General features: G+C 27.9%; 1 long non-coding RNA gene and 1 pseudogene across 1 annotated transcript; both read left to right on the forward strand.

Moving 5' to 3' along the window:
• The first annotated feature begins 1,183 nt into the window (after positions 1-1,183).
• On the forward strand, positions 1,184-7,617 carry LOC145959046 (uncharacterized). The gene is made up of 4 exons (XR_014434658.1): positions 1,184-1,688; positions 2,001-2,086; positions 2,697-5,085; positions 6,630-7,617. It is a non-coding gene; the product is annotated as an uncharacterized LOC145959046 (long non-coding RNA).
• Positions 7,618-8,448: 831 nt separating this feature from the next.
• On the forward strand, positions 8,449-18,522 carry LOC109791919 (neutral ceramidase 2-like; annotated as a pseudogene).
• Positions 18,523-19,135: the final 613 nt, after the last annotated feature.

Raw genomic sequence — 19,135 nt, forward strand, 5'->3', positions numbered from 1 at the left:
AATTTGAAATTTCTCATATTTTCTTTTTCTTATTTCACTTATATATTTTATCTTATCTCTTATCTCTTCATATTTTTAATTATTGAATATTTAAAAATATTTTTAAAATTATTAAATATTATCTAATATTAATTTTTAAAATTATTAAATATTTAAAAATTAGCTAATATTTATTTTTATAAAATTTAATTTAAGAATCTCAACATTAAATATATTTTTAAAATCAAAAAGAAGAATTACTATAACGTTATTTTTAATTAGGATATTTAAGAAATATTATTAAACGGGTACTTGCAGGTATGGATATCATCATATCCGCTCCTGTCCCGTTTATAAACGGGTAAAAAATTATCTGACTTTATTATCCGTGAGTACCTAATTAACTTATCCATTTATTATCTATAACAGATTTTATCCGCAGATACTTGCGAGTGTAAGTATTTTTGTCATTCCTATTTGTAACATATGCAATCGACTTTGTAACATACTTGATTGGTCTTGCGTTGTCGGTGGTGGAGGGTTGCCAATGCTTTTTCATTATGTCTTTTTGTGGCTTCTATGCACTATGATAATTCAATGTTGAATGTAATAAGTGGCCTTGTGGTGACCGTAGTTGCCACGAGTTCCACACATGGTGTTGCAATGGCAAAAATTAGAGGTTGTTGCCTTAACATGATATTTTATTTTGGTGTATTTTAAAATTATTTTTCTCTTTTAACTTTCAAAATACTCTCTTTCTCATAATTTTTTATATTTAATTATTATTTTCAGTTTTTTTTAGAGATTATTTTCAGTTTTATTCTTTATATTTTTTATCAATTTATTTATCAAACATCTTGTATCCTCTAATTAAACACTCACTTCGTTATTTTTTTTTTCTTCTTTCTTTCATATGGACATAAAATATCCGTTTCTTACTGGTATAAAGATTACATATAAATTATATTTTATATTTATAATAAATATTTTATATTAGAATATTAGGTTATTTTTAATTATTAATATTTCATTTAAAAATATTAAAATTCAATATAGTACCTATAAATATTTATTTATTATAAAATTTAATTATTATTTTATTTAAATTTTCAAAAAAAAAAAATATTATAAATTATGATTATATAAAATAAACATTTTTTCAAAAATTGCACAAATTAAAATACTAATATAATTTGTATGTTTTAAATTGAAAAATATTTATTATAAATTTGAATTAAATAATTATAATATAATTTATGTATTAAAAATTTACTCATTATAATTTTAATTATAAAAATAAAAATTTACTCCGTAAAATACTACTTATATATTTTAATTTAATAAATTTAAGGGAATAGGTATAACTTGAGACTATGAAGCTATCGTAAAAAAAAAAATAGATTATAGTCATTATTGTTTAAAAAAAATAGAGGAGTTAGAAAAAGTAAATTGGAGAGAAAAAGAAGGCCACGTTTCATGGAAGTTGTAACTCCCTTTCACGTTTCAAAGAGTGATTCTTAGCAAGTGAAGAATATATAACAAATGATAAACATGTGACGCGTTCCATTTTGCATCTTCAAAAACATATTCGTTCATAAATCTCCGTAGTCACCAAAGGATCAATACTAACCTAGGAGATTATAATAACTATTGCTGGAATATCAATCAATCTCAACTCGATTTCCTTTGCATAAGCGCAATCCTTCAAGGTTTGTAAAATATCTTCCACACTAGGTGAATAACTTGAAATTTGCATGGGTAGGGATCGTATTTCAAGAGTGATAAACAACCATACGTTAATTATTTAGATTTGTAATCTGTGAAATTAATAGTTTATGTAATTACTGTGTGTTGTGTCTTCTTTTCTTGTCTCAAGTTGTGCACTGTATTGCTAATGTTATGCTGTGATTTTTTTTTGTTTGACAATTTTATCTATAATTTTGAGTTTTGCTGGCTATAAAAAAATGATTGGGTTTTGTTAAATGGTCAAACTCATTAACCCATGGATCTTGTTTTTGTAGCTATTTTGTAAGTGCTTCAGTTCACCTCAATAACAAAACTCTTGTCTACCTAGTCATATCAAGGATGGAAACCTTGAAATAAACTTGTGAGTTGATTTTGTACATTAATTTTCTTTTTCTTTTTATATATTGAACATTTCTTCCATGTAAAATGAGATTATTTTGTTTGTTAATATAGTGTTTGATGTTTTACATATTTTGTAAAATTATAATTTCTTGCAGTACTACTTGAAAAGACACAAGGTTATACTCAAGTTTTATGTGGAAGATTGATTCAGCAAAATATAGGCATGTGAAAGATGCGATAAATAACGTTTGTCTCATGGAAAAAAAATTGTTTTATCGTGTAACTTGTTGATATTTTCTTCAAAAGTCAATACAAGATCATTCCTCTAACATTGTTCCCAAATCTTTATTTTGCAACCTTTATATATTTGATTTTTAGACAAAAAAAAAACTAACAAAATATAGTTGTATAATATATCCATTTGCACTTTTGCATATATATGTTCTTGGATCACGCCAACCTTTCTAGCACCTTAAATACTTTAGTTAATCGTGCAACTTTATTTCTTATTTGAAAGTCTTTTATATTAATATTTTTATCTTAACTTTTTATATAATTACATTTTTATTAAATATTAATTACTTTATTTTTATTAATAATTATTATTTTTTTGTTGTATTTTTTTGCAGGTTTGGAATTCATGAAGATGCTATTTTTATTATTAATTTAGAAATTTTGTTAAATTTAAGAATTATGAAATTTTAGTAATTCAATGTGTAATATTTTAGATTGATCGCAACAATGTTGAATATGATTGTATTTTTGTCATTGAACATGTAATGGATATATTTTATTTTAATATCATATTTGTAACACCCCAATTTTCAAAAAGGTTATTATTATTATTATTATTATTATTTTGGTTGTATAAGAAGAGTTTTCTAGGTCCTGTAATTTTAGTGAGGGTATAATGTAGATCTATCTAAGGTAGAAGTTGTATTTCAGTAGGTGATACCTAACTCAATTAGTGAGGTTAAGTGTCTTTTTAGATAAACTTATTATTATAGGAGAGTTATTGAGAAAATTCTTAAAATAACATTACCTTAGACTAGATTGACGAGAAAGAGGAGTTGCCTTTATGTGGGATAGTGAGTGTGAGAGTAGTTTCCAAACTCTTAAGGAAAGATTGACTAGTGTTAATATTACTGGATTTTAGTAAGCCTTTTATGGTATATAGTAGTGCTTCTAAGATAGGTTTGGGCGGAGTGTTGATGCAAGAAGGAATGGTAGTAGCTTATGCTTCTAGGAAATTGAGAAATCACGAGAGGAATTACCTTACCCATGACTTTAAGTTAGCGGTTGTAATATTTATACTAAGATTTGGAGACACTACCTATATGATTCTAAGCTTGAGGTATTTAGTGATCATTAGAGCCTTAAATATCTTTTGACCAAAGGAGATAATTGGAATTTCTTAAGGACTAGGATTTTAATCTTAGTTGTTATCTAGGTAAAGCCAATGTGGTGATCGATGCTTTGAGTAGGAAACCTTTATATTTGCTTTTCCTTATGATTAGAGAGATGGATCTTTTAGTTCAAATTAGGGATTTAAGCTTGATTTATGAGGTTATCCTTAGTAGTGTGAAACTAGGTATGACTCGAATAACTAGTCGATTGTTAAAGGAAAATTGGAGGAACATAATTTGTTGATTCATTTTGGTGATAAGATATGAGGCTATAGGACAAGATAATGGATAAGTGTTTATCTCGGGTATAGATGAAGTGGTAAGACTTTGAGATCTAGTATGTGTACCTAGTGCACTTATGCTTAGGTGGTTGATCTTTAGAGAGGGTCATAGAAGAAAAGCTAATATTATGGCAGATACCTTGAGTAGGATGATCTTTCATCTATCGTCTTTGATGATTTAAGGTTGGATTTGATTGAAGAGTTTACAGACTTAAGCTTGATGTGTGAGCTTACCCTTAGAAGCATTGAATTGAGTATGTCGAAAGTGACTAGTGAATTAATGGATGAGATTAGAAAAAGCCCAAGAGTCAGATCCTTTCTTAGTGAACCAAGTGAAGAAGATTGATAGGAATATAGGTAACCTTTTCTGAGTAGGAATCGATGTTGTTTTGAGGTACAAAAACAAAATTTGGGTGCCTAGTAATCCCGAATTAAGAGATGATCTTAGAGGAAGGACAAAAGAGTACTTTTAGCATCCACTTAGGAGCTATTAACATGTATCAGAGTGGCGCAGCGGAAGCGTGGTGGCCTAAGGTGAAGAGAGGAGGAGAGGAAGTTTGTGTACTCATGTTTAGTATAATATAAGTCTAAGATAGAACATCATAAGCCTTTTAGGACTTTTGTAACCTTTAGATGTCCCTGTTTGGAAGTGAGATAATGTGTCTAGACTTTGTTGTGGGTTTGCCTAGGAAGTTTAGGAAGAATCTTGAGTTTAATGAAGGAGTCATAGTCGAACCTCTTCATTTCATAAATTCGAGGACGAATTTCTTAAAATGGGGGAAGTATTGTAACACCCCAATTTTCAAAAAGGTTATTATTATTATTATTATTATTAGATGGTATTTGGTCATAATTATTTTAATAATTATAGAGGAATATTATTTTATACGTTTTAAATAATTATTATTTTGGACAATTATTTTGTACGTATTAAATAAGTATTTTTATTAGCATTTTTAAATAAATATTTATATGTTTTAAGAGAATGTTGATTTTATATGATATTTTGTTATTGAAATTATATTATTATATTTAGGGTCAGAAATATATTATTATTATAGAGAAAAAATATTTTATAATATACATGTATTTATTTTATTTAATTATTTTGAGGAAAATTAGAAGTGGGTTAGAAGAGAAGGAAAATGGGTTGGGTTGACCCAATCCAATGGATTAATTTTAAGAAAGGAGTCAGGTGGTGTTAACCCTATCTGCCTCATTTGCGTTCTGAAGGGTTAGGGAAAAAAAGAGGAGAAAATTCTTGAAGGAAGGCGTAAAGTGTTCAGATTGCTCCGTCGTTCTTCTGTTGGCCTTCGTTCATCATCCTTAAGGTACGGGGGATGAGTTTCTTCATATGTGAATATAGGGGTGTTCGGGTAGTGAGGGCAATCCCTAAGTCCCTCTAGGAACTCTATTTAAAATTCTGAACGATTATCTGTGCAATCGATGTTCTAAATTCTTAATTCATTTGGAAGAACTTATTTCTTGAATTGTCTTTGAATTCCATTGGGGCTTTCTTGTTAATTCTTTATCCTTAAATTTGATGACTTGAATTTTATGTGTTAAGAAGAGTTTAGATTTTTTTTTGTAAAACCAATGGAAACCAATTTTTGAGGCTTGAGATGTGTATGGATTGATTTGGAACGTATGAAGAATATAAATGGAGTTAAACTGAACCAACGGGGTGTAGAAGTAGTGAAAATTGGTAAAAACCTTGTTGGAACTCGTAAAACGCAGGTTTAATTGCACAGAGGGGGAGTCTGGGCAGAGATTTGGGCGCTCAGCGCCAGTTTTGGGCGTCGGGCGTCGGGACCCCGACATACGTTTGTAATTTTGCGATATCTTTCTGTGTAGTTATCCAAATCGAGTGCCGTTTGTTTTGTTAGAAACTAGACATCTGGGGCTACCATTTAGACACAAGAATAGTGTAAAAATATTAATATTTGATCAAGTTATGTGAGTTGCAATTTGAGCCTTCCAATCTGTGTGCGAACCACAACATCAATTTTTGTGAGCCCTGAATGGTAACCTAAACGACTTTATTAGGATTTGTGTTCTTCATGAAAGTGGTAGATATTGATGTTAGGATTCTAATGGAGTTGGGATCACTTAGAAAGGATATGTATATCTCGAGTTATGGTTAAATTATTAACTGAATGTCATAGATATTGTGATGTGTGTGAAGAATTATGTGAAATTTGTGATCTATGATGTTGATAACTTAATGATAGGTACCTAGCATGTGAGGATGATATTGCATGGATTGTTATTGACATGTGATGATGTTATATAATGGATATGCATTAATTATGAGTTACATGGGATGCATGAGTTGCATGAGACTTATGAGTTGCATGTGGTGCTTGAGAAGCCAGACGTGGCTATATTGCATTGGACCCTAGGCCCAGAGAGGAGTTGAGACAGGGGGGGACCATGACGGGAGGCATTCCATGCGTGGGCCGTTGGGTGTTTAACTGCGCAGCTCACTGGCCACAGAGGGTTTAACGGTGGGTGGATTGCCTTTGCACGGGCCGCTGGGTGTTTAACCGTGCAACATACCGGCCCTGGGAGGGTGTGAGAACGGTATGCCCGCATTGGCAACAACTAAGAGAATTGACGAGGTACGCCCATTGTGCGGAGTGCCAAGTTGAGACTCTTAGGAGAGGAGATGTGTATGAGCATATAGTGAGCATGTGTATGAAAGCTTGTATGATTGAAAAAAAATGATGTTTGGTAATTATATGAGATGTATTTGTTGTTTATATTTAATGATGATATTTTGGTGCACGGTGTGGGGTGGGAATTGGGTAGCTCTATGTTCATATATGATGTTATCTATCTCTCACCGTCCTGTTTTTATGTGGTTTTCTTTTAGGTGAAGATGAAGGCACTCATAGTGTTGAGTTCTAAAGGGAAAGGGTTATGCTCTGATATTGTGACATCGGGGCAAAGGACTTTTAGGAAAGAATTTTTATATGGATTTGGAATTGTAAATATCATTTTGAAAATAATTTGTAAACTTTTGTGTTTCATTTTCTAAATCTTTAATATTCAAGGTTATTAAAGAACGATTTTTGAAGTTTATGTGAACCCTTTTACCAAATTTTAAAGTTTATTTTTCTTAATTTAATTACATTATTATGATGTATGTGTTGGGGTAGTAAGGGTGTTACAATATTTGTTATAATGTGTATTTATTTTACTTGTATTCATTTTCATATTTAAAAATAAATGTGTATAATTATGGTATTCAAAAATTAATTTAGTGATAATGACATAAGTATTATTATTTAAAAAATTAATGACAAAATGTTAATAAAAGAAAATAATAATTAGTTTGAAATATTTTTTGACACTAATAATGATAGTATATGTGATTATAATTTTAATAGTGACGATTAAATCATCACTATTGTCCTTTATATTTGTGATAGCTTAAATTTTGTCACTATTATTTATAAACATTAGTGATGATAATTTCATCATAATAGATATTATTTTTTGTGACATACAAAAATTCGTCACTAATTTAACAGTGACTCGAATATTAGTAACGATAGGTGACAAATGAAAATATCGTCACAAGATATATATAGTAATGATTTTTTAAATTTTTAGTGATGAATATTATTATCACTAAATATAAATTTTCTTGTAGTGTCAACTTATTGAGAGTATATTTAGAACTCATTTTTCTTCTTTCTTCACATTGAAATGTCTAATTTATTGATTCAAACACCGAAGTAAACATGCCATGAATAAATTTTAATAACATGGAGTATTAGTCACGGGCTTTCAGCCAAAATATCTTAGTCCACACAAAGATAATTTTTTATTTTTTTATTAGTTAGAATTTCACTTTGTTAATAATCCAAGAAAAGGATATAAGGAATAATATATATATATATATATATATATATATATATATATATATATATATATATATATATATATATATATATATATATATATAGATTTTCTAACTTATATTTTAAAATGCACTCAAATATAATTTACCAACTTATTCCAAATAAAAAATAAATAGGTGCACATTAGTAAATGCTTATAAAATTTGTTAAGTTACAACCATTTCTTTTAAAATGCACCCAAGTATAATTCGCTAACTTATTCTGATTAAAAAATAAATGGCACATACACAAATAGAGAGTAGCAACACACACACTTTCTAACACACTCTTTTAAATATATTCTCTTTAATTAGTTCAAATTTATTAGAAAACACAAAATTTCACATCTTACACTCTATTTAATGACTCTCTTTCTTCCTCTTAATTTTGTAATTTTCAATAAATCCTAACCAATAAAAATAACTATATTAAGAATAGTGAGTAAGCATGTTAGAGAGTATATTAATAATAATTTTTATATAAGTATTATTATATAAAAATAAAAATAAAGTAGTAAATGTTAGACAAACCTAAAGGTTATATATTGATATCTTAAAATGAAATAGGGTGGTTCAAAGTAGTAAATGTTTGACAAGCCATAAAGTTTTTGATATCCAAAACTGAAATATGGTAGCATAGCCTGCATAGGATATAGAAGTTCTAATATATTGCTTCTTTTGGTTTTTGTATAATGTGAAGGATGTAGGTATAAATAGCAGTTCGAGTGCATATCTGCAAAACCCTGCAAAGGAGAGATCAAGATATCCCACCAATGTTGACACACAAATGACCCTTTTGAGGTTTATGGATGGAGCAAGTGGTAAAAATATTGGAGCATTCAGCTGGTTTGCAACACATGGTACCTCCATTAGTAGAGACAACAAGCTAATTAGCAGAGATAACAAGGGTGTTGCTGCAAGACTTTTTGAGGATATTGGTTTGCTTTTCAAAATAAATCTTCATCCTCAAACACCAATTCCACACAACCAGGCATAAAAAATTTCAGGGGTAATTACATTTACTTCTCTTAAAGTTGAAGCTAATAATTTTGACACCCCATGTTTTTAAAATTATAGCAACTTTCCTTGGCTACTTATCCATTTTTTAAAACATTCATTACAAGAAAAATGCTAATTTCTGACGGAAATTTCCAATGGAAATAGGTAAATTTCCGACGAATTTTTCTTTTTCTGACGGATTTTAATCCGTCAGAAAAAGTGGCGTCGGAAAAAAAAATTCGTCGGAAATAATTTTTCCGACAAAAAATTTCATCGGAAATTTCTTATAGAAAAATCTGTCAGAAAAAATCCGTCAAAAATTATAATTTTTTTAATTTTAATAAATTTATTAATGTAACAATCCTCATATTTGGACTCTCAAGAGTTCTATTTCGCGATATTTCACTGTTTAACGTGTTTTATTCTTACTTGTGCAATTTCTGGGAAAATTCCCAGAAGGTCACCCATCCCTGTACTACTCCAGGTCAAGCACGCTTAACTGTGAAGTTCTGATGAGTAAGCTACCGAAATGTATATGTATGTTGTCAGTATAACTTGTACAAATTAATTCATTTAAGTCATTTTCAAATATACAATCTGATATTTGTACTATAATAATAATATAATAATTTTATATTACGAATAATAGTAATAATAATAATAATATATTTAATTATTCTTTATTTATATGTACTTACTTTTATAATTAACATCTACTTATTTCTATTTAAAATTATAATTTAAATTATTTAATTTTATAATTTATAATGATAATATAATTTATAAAATTATAAATATTTATTTATTACATACTTATAAATTAAATTTTAATATTTTAAATAAATTATTAATTAATTTAATATATTTATTTACCTTAAATAAAACATATAAAATTCAAAAAATGTATTTATCCTTGTTTTTTTTCTTTCTAATTATCAACTATTAATAAAATACTAACTTAAAATCTTATCTAATTATATATAATATTCTCATATCAAATTTAAAATCAGATATTAGTTATACAAAAATATTAAGATCATATAATAAATTGTCAATAAGATTTTAGTTAAATAATTTAAAATAATTAATGTTTCAATTATATTGTTAATTAGCAAATAATTTATTCCAAAACTAATTAATTTTTTATATATTAATTATTAGTAAAATTTAATAACTTTTAATTTAACAATTAATTGGATCGATGAAATTCAACACATACCATGAGTTATTGAACGGAATAACTTTACCAAGAGTTATTTTGTAAGTTATCTTAAATCAAACATATAAAATTCAAAAATGTATTTATCCTTGTTTTATTTTTTAATTATCAACCATTAATAAAATACTAACTTAAAATCTTATCTAATTATATCATAATATTTTCATATCAAATTTAAAATCAGTTCTTACATTTTCGACAAATATAAATTTGTCTGAAATATTTCATCAATAATATAGCTTTTCCTACAAAAGCGTTCTCATCGAAAATATAAATTTTTTGACAGATTTAATTTTGTTTTATAAGAAATCATCTTCGATTAATATAACATTTTGTATATATGATTTAAGAGTAAAAGATTTTCAATTGAACGGTTGAATTTACAAAATTCACATTTAATATAAAGTTATTGAGCGGTGTAACACTTAGTAAAAGTCACATTTAATATATATATATATATATATATATATATATATATATATATATATATATATATATATATATATATATATATATATATATATATATATATGAGGGGGGATATAATTACACTGGTGTAAATTTTACTAAGTATTACACCGCTCAATAACTTTATATTAAATGTGAATTTGATAAATCCAACTGTTAGATTGAAAGTTCATATCTCTTATATACAAAACTTTATATTAATCCAAGATGATTTAATATTTCATTTTTATAAAACAAAATTGATGTAATATATTCATTTCAAAATACACTAAAATATGAACACTTTGATTACCATCCAGTTGTTATTCAATTTTAACAAAATTTGATATACACGTATAAAGTGATATGAACTTTCAATTTAACGGTTAGATTTACAAAATTCACATTTAATATAAATTTATTGAGCGGCATAATACTTAGTAAAAGTTATACCGGTATAATTATAATCCCCTATATTATATATATATATATATATATATATATATATATATATATATATATATATAAGACATATATGATAGAAATATAAATTTTAGTGACTAAAATATAAAAATAGACACTCATCAAATTTATTATATTTTTATATTAAATTATATTCATATTTTATATTGAATTAAATATGTTTATAATCATGTAAAATGAACGAATATAAATTTTAGTGACTAAAATATAAAATTAGACACTCAATATTTATTATATTTTTGTACTATATTATTATATTCATATTTTATATTGACTTAAATGTGTTTATAAAATATAAAATGAACGAAATTTGATTTTGATCTTTGTCAAAAAAATTTATTTTTCAATCTCTTAAAATTTGTAAACAATGTTTTTGATCCTCGTAAAACAAACTAATTCTTATTTTGGTCTTTATAAAATATTTTTATTTGATTTTTTATTTTTCTAAAATTTAAAATCATTGTTGCTAGTCCTTAATAATCATTTTAAGATAGATAAATAACATTTCTTTTAGTGATCTATAAAATGTTCTAGAGATAACATGCATTGATAGGATATTGCTAACAATTGTGAGTAACATCTAGAATGATTATTTAACTTTTTAATAACTAAATAAGTAGTTAAAAATTATCACATGATAATATAGATTAAAGAAGATAGTTCCAAATTTTAGAAGATGAAAAATAAAGAAAAAAGTTTACTTAAACCAAAATCAAGACTTGCTCATTTTTCTAGAATTAAAAACATTCTTAAACTTAAAAATAAGTATAAAATCGACTATGGTTGACAAATATCCATTATGTGACATGTTTGAAGTGTACTAAAATTATATAATCTATTATAAATTTGACATAGTTGCTAATACAAATGAAGGTGCTCCAAATAAACATAACATAATTGATTATGTCAATTAATTATAATACTAAATTATATAAAAAAAAATACTATATATAAAAGAAGAGAAAGAGATAATATAATAATTAGTTAAATTATTTAATTTTTTTAATAAATTTTTTAATCACATAAAATACAATTTTAAAATATTAAATATCTTTTATTTTTCACTTAATTCTCCTGTATTAAATAGCTAGTTACAATTTTTACTTTAATTGTTAGATTTTTTTATTAAACCATTTCTCATATATTTTATTTTCTTTTATTACTTCACTCCTCCAATAGAGCATTAATTTTTATATGATTAAATAATATAAAAAAACATTGCATTTTCTATTTATTATTATTTTCTTAAACCTAACAAACAAAGTATACATCTCTTGTTATCATATCATAGATTATTTTAAAGTGGGGCCTATGTTATTTTAATAGGACCGGGTTGATCAATGGTGTGTGATTGATGAAGGAACCAACCAACATCATTAGAATGGTATAGGATCTGCACTGAATATACTACGTTTGATCATTTGTATATTTTTAATACTGTTAAATTATTATAAAATAAGTCTTTATGATTGTAGTTTTACCCAAAACATTTAAAAAATGTCTATAATATATAAATAAGTCATACTTAAGATATATATTTTTAAAGAAAGTTGGGTTCAAACTAACTAAATTATAATAAAATATAGTGTGACCTAATTTATTTTCATCTTTAATACTAATTGTAGATATAAAAAACTTGAAATAAATAATTATAATATATATTTATACTTTTAAAAGTTATATATAAATTTTTTAGTACTACAAATATATATAATAAATTAAAAATAAAAAATTAAAATAAAAAATTAAAAATAATAATTAAAAATAATTAAAAATAAGAAATTTCTGACGGATTTATAATTCTTTCAGAAATTTCCGACGGAAATATAAATTCATTGAAAATTTCTATCAAAATATTCTGTCAGAAATTTTCCATCAAAAATTTCTAACGGATTTATTTTTCCGTCGGAAATTTTCGACAGAATTTTTCATTGAAAATTTCCGACGGATCCAAATCTGTCAGAAATTTTCCGTCAGAAATTTACATTTTTCTTATAGTGATTGTAATCAAACTTGGTATCAAAAAATTTAGAACAACTCACATACCTTGCTTAACTAATTGAACTAGATTTTCTTCATCTTGTTCTTTCCTACATTTATATGCAAACGACACGCAAAATAAATAATTTTAAGAGTAGAAAAAATATGTTATGCATTAACAATTTATATTGTCATATAAAAAGCGCAAATAGTCAGACACATTTTGAACATGACAATTCTCAAACATGCTTTGGGCACATATCCAACATCTCTCCATTGTGTCACAATTTTTGTTTTGATTTGGATACCTCCTCGACACATCTTCAACATTTATTTGACATGAACACCTTCCGTCATGACTTGGATGAGTTCAGAAAGTGAATCAATTCCTACTCTTGGTTAAACACTTATCCAACACTCCCATTACAATAAAAATAAATTAATTAATTCAACTTGTTTTATAAATATTATAAGGTACATGGTGTATTTTTATATATATTTTTTTTGCAAAACCTATTTTTATATAAATTACTACTTATTTTAACTTTTAAGAGAAATGATTCATCTTAATTTTTATTATTTTCTTTTGTAAATATTTCTTTGTGAAATGTTTCATTTTAGCATTTTGTCTATAAGGGCCATTATTTATATATGTCAAAGTCATACATTTATAAATAATTGTGTATGATAAATTTATTGAGTTTTTAAATAATTACTTTAAAAGTCATACAAACAGTATTTTCTAGTTAATTTAGTGTAAATTTTGTTACTCAAACAATGCATAGTCCTTAAAAACCCATATTTGATATACACAATTTTCTTTTAGACAATTTTATATATTGAAAATCACCTCTCAATTATAGTAGTTATATATATATATATATATATATATATATATATATATATATATATATATATATCTTAATATTTTTATTTTTAATTTAAAAAACTCAACGACATACACAATGCATGGATTGTCTGTCTTTTAACTAGTAAACATGAAGTAGGGTTCAACTCTAAACTTTTTACTGATCCTACACTGACTAGAGACAAAAGGGATTGAACTTTCAATAAAATTTTATCTTAATATTGGTTTATTAATTTTATGAAGAGATTGACATTGATTTTAATACAGATATTGGACAACTAGTGAACATAACACAACCAATTAAGGCCACAGGAGGAAAGGATTGTGACCAAAAAGCAAGCCAAGCGTCCAAGGTGAAGAAGAATGATGGATCCTTATTTGTTGGAGCATTTTGCCAATCAAATGTTGGAGATGTGTCACCAAATGTTTTAGACGCATTTTGCATCGACAGTGGAAAACCTTGTGACTTCAACCATTCTTCATGCAATGGCAATGACCAACTTTGTGTTGGCAGGGGACCCGGGTAAGTAAGGAGTCTCTCTGATCAAAGATGAGATGAGGCCTATAAATGCTTGTTTTTCATGAAAATCCAAACTTCTAAATAGTAAATTTGCATGCCATACTTGTGTTGAAAACAAATTCATGTTAGACACTACATGAATACTTCAAATATTTCTAGTTGAACATTGCACCAAAGCAAAATTTGTGATTTTCAATAATAGTAAAGAGAGTATTAGTACAAGAGTGTCAACAGTATTTCTTTATGTTTTATAACAATAACAACTAAATCACATCTTATAAAGTTTAAAAGGACATATCACAATTAAATCACATTTTATAATTTTTAAAAGGGAAAAAATTAATTACACCATCATTGGTACTATTTGTTATTTTTCAATCAAAATGGAAACCCTTAGATAAGTACAGAAGTTTTACCTCAATAATATACATAAATACATATTATTGAAATTTGTATTAGATGTAAATGTTTACTATTAAGGTGAAATTCCATCTTTGATCGGAGAATAATATCTATAGTATTGTACTTAAGTTTTGTCCTTTTTTAAATTTGCTGAATCCGGATGTACGTGTGTTGTATTGTATGTATCCCTTGGTATGTAAGTGCTTTCTTATGCTTGTAGTTGTGGAAAAGGAAGTGCTTATAATTTTGCACGGAGCAAATACCCAGATGAAATATTAAGCACAAAGATCATAGGTTAAAGGCAATTCAAAATTGTTGTGGAACTGTTTGAGTCTGCTTTGGAGGAACTGGCAGGGAAATTTGACTATCGCCATGTGTACTTGAACTTCACAAACATTGAAGTTAAATTGGATAACAACAAGGTGGTGAAAACTTGCCCTACAACACTTGGTCCTAGTTTTGTAGCAGGAACTATAGATGGACCAAGTGCTTTTGGGTTTCAACAAGGTGATACAAAGGTAAATCCTTTTATTTTCTTGCATTGCAATTCAAATACTTTTCGTAAAAGTGATGGATTTATATATAAAGCATTTGAAGCCAATACCAAAACTATAATTTTCAGGCTATCTTTCAATCACAATGTTCATGGGTTACTAAGTTTCAAGTAATTTAAAACCAATGGGGAAGTGAGGAACACCAATTTTCCCTCTTTAATTTTGCTTTGTGTGATTGTTGTAGACATCTAATTTTGTCTGGGGTATCCAAACCAAGGACAAAGGTCAACTAGAACTTGACAAACAGCCCTTGAGGGGCCCAATACATTGGGCAACATTTTTTTCATGATAATATCTCTCGTTACAGACCTATTTTGACGATCCGACCGTTGAAGTTAAATATAAATATGTTGAGAAGATATCATCAAAATTTCATCATCATCCAATGGTTAACAAATTCTCTAGAAGTCTCGCACTACAGCTGGAAAAAAAAATAGCACGTACAGCCCCTAAGGGCCCAATATAGCGCCTAAACGGGGCAAGATGGCTCTGGAAGACCTAGAAAACTCAAAAAAAAAAAAAAAAACTGATCCAGGGCGCATAACATCCATTTACAAATTGGAACAGGCTGTTCCCAATGCTGGAATGACCTGTTCTGAAACTAGAAAGATTCATTCTCTTTTCCTAAAAATTTTGCATTGAATAGCATTTTTGTTATGATAATATCTCTCACTAAAGATCTAATTTTCACGATCCCACCGTTGAAGTTAAAGATAAATGTATTAGGAAGATATCATCAAATTGTTAGCATGATCCAAGGGTCAATGATTTCTCTAGAGGCCACACATTGCAGCTTGAAAATATGAGTCTTATACCAGATAATGTTTTTGTTATGATAGTATCTCTCACTATAGACATAATTTTAACGATCCAAGCGTTAAAATTGAAGATCAATATATTGTGAGGATACCACAAAAATAACCAGCATGATCTGACGGTTAACAAGTTCTCTAAAGGTCTTGCATGTTTCCTAGAAAAAGATTGTATTTTTATAAAATTTAGTCCTATATCAGATAACCTTCTTATGCTTCTATCTCCTAGTTGGCTATATAAGAAACTTTTTGGCCAAGGGATTAAAAAAACCAAGAAAAAGCTGCATAGCTTCCCCCCTCTCTATATAAATCTCTAAGTGATAGTGAGGTTTTTGTAGAGCGAAGGACTATTAAAACACGCCCCGCACGTATTTGGAAAGATTCCCTTATAAAAGGCTTCTTCAAAGGTTCTAAATTCTTCTCTTTTATTTATTCTTTTTATTTATGATTTTATTTATTATTTTATTTATTATTTTATTTCTTTATTTATCATTTATTTATTTTATTTATAATTCTTATATGCCAATAAATAATCATGTAGATAATAGGTATTTTTTGTCATGTAAATAATATTAAATAATAAAAAGGGATAAGATATTTTAAATATTATTTATTATTATGCTAATATCATCATAGGGTACCAATTTAAGACGTTGTAGGGTGTCTGACACCTTCCCTACACGTAACCGACTCCCGAATCTAATTTTGGTTATGAAGGCCTTTATTGTAATTTCAAAATCTTTTCTTTTCCGATATTTTGAGTAAAATATCGATGGCGACTCCTTTGAACCTTTTTCAAAAACTGTTGGTTAGGAATTAATTTGGTCTCTGGGTATTTCTTAACCAATGAGATTTTCAAAACGGAAGTATAAACTATTTATGATTAAGATCGAAATTTTTTGGGTTCCAACAATTGTGAATTCATATCGGGGGCTAACACACACAGGAGACATCAAATGAGAGGACTTATTTTTGTTTTTGTTAAAGTGAAAAACAAATATTAGCCATATGATCTTTAAGATTTTAACAAAAAAGTCGAGTTTTTAAAAAGTCAGATGGTTATGTGACTTATACTTTTTGCTCTTGACTTGACGATCCTTGCATAGTTATATGGCCAAGATTTTTTGTTTACTTTAATATAAAAATAGCTTTTTCACCATATACATTCTCATACAAGTGAGATATCATATGAGAGGGCCTTGTTTGTACGTAAAAAGATTGAGACCACGTAAGTTAAAACAACATAATTAAATAACTTAAAAAATTCACTATTGGATTGAAAGTTTCCATTATATAAATTTTATCTATAAAATCTTATATTAATGAAAAATATTATTTAATACTATGTTAATTTACATCAATTGAAATTGTATATATTTTAAAAATAATGAAAAAAAAATAATTATATTCTTGTGGATGTTGTTATGTGTGTGTGTTGGCTTTAGGAAGAAACATATGTTTACTCACCTTCCAAGTATAATTAGCAACAGTTAGAAACCTCCCCGTTTAGGTTCAATTAATAAACCTGAGATGGAAATTCAAGAACATTTTCTTGTGTTGGCATCATGTTGTTGCTTACTTTTCTACCTAAGTGCTATTAACTTCGATCCATTTGTACAGATTAATCCGTTTTGGAAGGGTATGGGGGATTTTATGAAAGAACCAAGTCAATATCAAGTGGATGGCCAGAACCCAAAGCAAGTTTGGTTGAGCATTGGGGAAATGTTTGATCCTTATCCTTGGGTGGTAAGACTACAGTTAAGTGTTAATGAGCTAGTTTTGCAATCAAAGATAACATACGCATAGCAATAGACTGATCAAGAATGTTTTGGATGTTGGTACAACCAGCAACTCTTTCAATTCAAATCATCAAATTGGGCAAGTTGATCATTCTTTCTGTACCAAGAGATTTGTATTCTTTTCAATGTCATATCTTAAATTGAATAGGAAAAAAAAAGAATTTCTCTTTTATATGAATAAAGGCTCCATCAAATCATGATCTGTATAATTGTTAAGTAGAGAATGAAACACACATGCTCACATGGTCCAATCCTGAGTTTTACAAAGTTTAGAACAATGGTTGGCAGAAGGCTAAGGGAGGCACTGAATGAGACATTAATATCAAGCAGTAATGGAGAATTCAATAATGAGACACATGTGGTTATAGTAGGACTGACAAATACTTACTCACAATATATTACTACTTTTGAAGAATATGTCATGGGCCCAGAGGAGAATATTCCTCTTCAGGCAGAAAATGATAAGTTAGTTATTGAGGAAGGACACGTGGCAATCTTTCCAGAGAATGCTTTGCTCAGGAGGAGCACACGCACTAAGATGACCAACACTAGGCTGAGAGATTTCGTGCAAGGAAAGTAGGCTGGCAGTATAATAACAACTTTTGCCCTTTAGTGAGAGTAGTGTAGAATGATGAATTGTCTCTTTCTCTTCTCATCTGTATTTTTCTGATTTCTCTCTCTCACCTCATATTCTCTAATTCTGTACTCATCCTTTACTATTGGTACCTATTTGCTGATAGAAGAATACAATCACTGCCATTCCTTGCCTTTTCCTTTATTCTGATTTCTTTTCCATTTTAGTACTGTTACATTGGTGCTTTCATTCTGCTACATCAACTTTTCTGCAAATGGCTGAGAATACTCGCATGAACGAGGTGACCTCAGATATTCGTGATTTGAAGAAAGTTGTAGAGCTGTTTGAGCAACGCGACAATGACTTTGCTACCTTATTAGACACTCGAGATCAACAAACTGCTACCCGTTTGGATGGAACTGAAGCTACTTTGGAGAAACTAAGACTTACTCTGGTTCATCAAGGACCTCATACTCCACCTCCTTTTAGCACGGTAAGCACAAACATCTCAGATCCACCTCTTGGGCCCAAACCTCCATACCATGTGAGAAATGTTAAGGTTGATTTTCCACGCTTTGATGGTGAAAATGTTTTGCAATGGCTGTTTAAAGCAGAACAATTCTTTGAATTTTATGGGACACCTGATGAACATAGATTATCTATTGCTGCCCTACATTTTGAAAAGGATGTGATCCCTTGGTTCCAGATGATTACTAGAACTCAACCTTTTCAAAATTGGAAACAATTTGCAAAAGCCTTGGAATTAGAGTTTGGTCCTTCACCTTATGATTGTCCTAGATCTACACTCTTTAAGCTT

Source organism: Cajanus cajan, chromosome 6, assembly GCF_000230855.2.
Source record: "Cajanus cajan strain Asha chromosome 6, NIPB_CcT2T_4, whole genome shotgun sequence".
NCBI lineage: Eukaryota > Viridiplantae > Streptophyta > Magnoliopsida > Fabales > Fabaceae > Cajanus > Cajanus cajan.